Source organism: Lathyrus oleraceus, chromosome 7 (assembly GCF_024323335.1).
Source record: "Lathyrus oleraceus cultivar Zhongwan6 chromosome 7, CAAS_Psat_ZW6_1.0, whole genome shotgun sequence".
NCBI lineage: Eukaryota > Viridiplantae > Streptophyta > Magnoliopsida > Fabales > Fabaceae > Lathyrus > Lathyrus oleraceus.
Genome location: NC_066585.1, coordinates 178254690 through 178258957, shown reverse-complemented (window position 1 = coordinate 178258957; position 4268 = coordinate 178254690). Strand labels below are relative to the sequence as shown.

Here is a 4268-nt window from a genome sequence, read left to right as displayed (position 1 = left end):
TTATATTATTATTTGATCCGATTTATTTTATATTATTCGATATTACTTGGTATTTTCCTTCTATTTATTTCAGGTAACATTATTTGAAGCATACGTGAAAAAGAAAGAAAAGGGGGTGCAAAAAGAAGCATTCCACTAAAGCCCAGCCCACAACTACAAAGGAGAAGCGCTGTGATGCTGTGACGACCGCCACACAAGGCGTGACGAGCGTCACGCCCCTCTGCTCAGTTTTACGAGCGTAACACATGGTGTGACGAACGTCACACCCCCACTCCTATTTTTCTGCTTTGACGCGCGTAACAGAAGCACGTTCACCCTTTTTCTTCGCTTGACTCGTTGACACACTAGGAAACCTACTGAAGGAACTTTTGGGAAACGGTTACGTGATGGATGAACATAAATAGATCTTAAGTGGTGCCCTGTCTTGGCTCTCCTTTTTTCCGCCGTGCAAGCTTTTACAGCAATATATTTTACAGCATTCTACTTTCTTAGCATTTTTTATTTCCTTTTCTTTTTTAGTTAATTTCCAAAGCATTGAATTTATTTTCTTTCACACTAGTTTCTACACCAGAAACTATTGTGTAGTTTTTACTGGATCTAACCTTACGTTAGGTCATAGTATTTTATTCCTTCGCCTTTATTTTCCTGTCCGAACGAAGATTGTGAAGAACAAATCCAACCGGTTTGTGGTGGAGTGTTCAAGCATCGAAGCTAGGGAACAACCAAGATTTCTATTAATTTTACAGGTTCATTAATTTATTGTTTTAATTTATATATGCTCTGTACTGCTGTTTATCTATACTGTTTGTCTGATATGGCTGTATTTAAGCATAATTATTGTTTAGGCTTGTTTAGCATGTCCGGCTAAATAAACTTAGATATCGGTATGTAAAGTAAGCGGAATAAAGGAATCAAAACTAAGTTGGGTTAAATTTATTTAAAAAAATATAGTCACTCTTTTTATAGTCTTTATAGTCTCAATTTACAGAGTTAATACCAAAGTTTTTGTACGAGAGTAAAAAAACATAAAGAAGTTAAAATCAATAGAACGACGGTTTGAGCTTTTAACTGGACAGTGTAAATTGGACATTAACTTTAAATCAGGGCGAAAGCAATTTTTAGAGTTAATTAAATTCTAATCATTTTCAAAAAGTATTTTTAAAGGTTAAATGTGAGGACGAGAGTTAAGCATTTAAGTTTAACCATATAATCTAAGTCAACAGAGCGAGAGTTTGAGACGAGGGTGTTTAAACGGTTAGTATTTTAATAAAAAAGAGTTTCTATAGATTCTATTGTTTTCAAAATGTGATTTTAGACTTAACTAAATAGTGAGAGCTTACGTTAATATAAAGTCATAGTCTGATTCAACAGAGCGAGAGTTTGAGAAAAGATTTTTAATCAATAGTGTCTACTGAAAAGACTTATTTTAAAACTAAGAAACCAACGAAGATTTGATTCCCTAATTACGACGAACTACATACCGATATCTACGTATTTGATATTTAATCTAGATCCGATTTTAGTTTTACTTTTCCCCCTAATCATCAAAGTATCATCCGCCTTAGCTTTACGAAGTAACCTAAGAAAAACGGTATATCGATTCATTAAGTCCCTGTGGGATCGATATCTTTTAAAACTATGCGATTAGATTATGCACTTGCAGTTAATACCCCAATAAACTCATAAAGTCGTGATCAAGTTTTTGGCGTCGTTGCCGGAGATTTTTATTTAGTCGACATCATAACTCTTCTGTTACGCTGTAGAGACTAAGGCAATTTTTATTTTTCCCTTGTCTTTCGTTGATTTGTATGCCACACACTCACTCACAAGGCGAACTGTACTACTTACGAATCAACGACGTTGAACGATATCTCCGAGTCTTACGACAAATTCGGGAGTATCGTGCTGCAAACAATCTTCCTCCAATCGAAATTCCTGATCTCAAAAATCTTCTTCCTTCGCCGATACCCGAGATGGCAGAACCAACTCGTGCTCTTCGAGATTACGCCGCTCCATCACAAGATGAGTCGCATTCGAGTATTGCTCCACCCGCAATCGAAGCAAATAACTTCGAACTTAAACCTTCGCTGTTGCAGGCAGTGCAACAGAACCAATTTTCTGGAAATCCTACCGAGGATCCAAACCTTCATTTATCCGTATTCGTCCAATACGCTGATACTGTTAAAGCTAATGGTGTCACTTCAGAGGCAATTCGACTTCGTCTCTTTCGTTTCTCGTTAAGAGATAAAGCTAGAAGATAGCTTCAGTCTCTTCCTTCCAACTCAGTCACCACATGGAATGAGTTGAAGAAAGTCTGTCTTGCCCGATATTTTCCTCCAAGCAAAACAGCTATGTTAAGAGCCCAGATAAATGGATTTAACAGAAAGATAACGAGTCTCTTTTCGAAGCATGGGAAAGATACAAAGACATGATGAGACTTTGTCCACACCATGGTTTAGAGGATTGGTTAGTAATTCATACCTTCTATAATGGTCTCTTATACAACACAAGGTTAACAATAGACGCCGCCGCAGGTGGTGCGCTTATGGATAAACCCTACGCTGACGCTTATCAAATTATCGAGAGCATGGCCCAAAATCATTATCAGTGGGGAAGCGACCGAACAATGGTAGAAAAACCTCAAACAAAAGGAGGCATATACGAGATAAGTAGCCTTGATCATGTTAATGTAAAAGTGGATGCTCTTGCCCAGAAAATTGAAAGTTTAAATGTATCACCTCCAGCCACCGTGGTTGCCGTAACTCAAAATTGCGAAGTCTGTGGAATTCAAGGTCACACTCCTACAGATTATCAACTCCTAACAGGAATCCAAGCAGAGCAAGTGAACTATGCTCAAGGAAATCCCTACTCGCATACCTATAACTCGAACTGGAAAAACCATCCTAATTTTTCATATAAGACTAATAATGCTTTATACGCACCAGATCAAGCTCCCAGTCAAGCCCCATCTATACCTCCTGGATATCAAAAGTCGACCCCATGTACACCTAACAATAACGTTCCTAGGAAATCCAACTTGGAAATCATGATGGAGAACTTCATAGCTTCTCAACAGCAAACCAATAAAGAGTTCTTAAACCAGAATGTACACACTAACGAACAGATTAAACAACTAGCAAGTAAAGTAGATGCCCTGGCTACCCATAACAAAATGCTGGAAACACAAATCTCACAAGTAGCTCAACAACAAGCGCCTACTGCTGCCCCAACTGGTACATTTCCTGGACAGCCCCAACCTAACCCGAAAAGCCACGCTCATGCAATTATATTAAGAAGTGGAACAGAGGTAGAAGGACCGTCTGACCCAAGGATTGAGAACCAAAACTCTAAAAAGTCAACTGAGGAAGAAAGTAAACCTAAGGAAAAGGAAGAGTGTAACAAGGAAACCATAGAAGAAAGAACCTTATGTACCTCCACCGCCTTACAAACCACCTATCCCTTATCCTCAAAGGCAAATTAAAACCAAAGACGCGGGCCAATTTAAAAAATTTGTTGACCTACTGAAACAATTAAACGTCACAATTCCTTTTACAAAAGCTATTACACAGATGCCCTCATATGCTAAGTTCTTAAAAGAAATTCTTTCTAATAAAAGGAAACTTGAAGATAGCGAAACCGTTACACTCACTGCTGAGTGCAGCGCGATAATCCAAAATATGCCTCCTAAACTTAAAGATCCTGGTAGTTTCTCTATACCCTGTCACATCGGAAAATTTGTCATAGACAAAGCTCTATGCGATTTAGGAGCTGGTATCAGTGTTATGCCCTTGTCTATATGCAAGAGACTTGAAATGGGAGAATTAAGACCAACTAAAATGTTTGTGCAATTAGCAGATCATTCCGTTAGATATCCCGTAGGAATTCTTGAAAATGTTCCCGTGCGCATAGGTCAATTCTACATCCCAACCGATTTTATAATTATGGACATAAGAGAAGATGAAGTTACCCCCATTATATTAGGAAGACCATTCTTAGCAACCGTCGGTGCCATCATAGACGTAAAACGAGGACGACTCACTTTCGAAGTAGGAGAAGAGAAAATTGAGTTCATTCTTTCCAAATTTTTGAAAGCACCTGCAATAGAAGACACATGTTACTTCATGGATATCATCGATGAATGCATAAAAGAAACAGAATTAGAAAATGATGAATTGTCTGACTGTCGTGTAGAAGACAGACTGAACCAATGTTTAGCAATAACATCGGATCCTACGCAATGCCTTAAGAAACCAACCCTCGACCTGAAA

The 4268-nt window shown here is 38.1% G+C and overlaps 1 pseudogene; it reads right to left on the bottom strand.

Moving 5' to 3' along the window:
• Window positions 1–2358: 2358 nt before the first annotated feature.
• LOC127109266 (uncharacterized) lies at window positions 2359–2457 on the bottom strand (annotated as a pseudogene).
• Between the last annotated feature and the right edge of the window lie 1811 nt (window positions 2458–4268).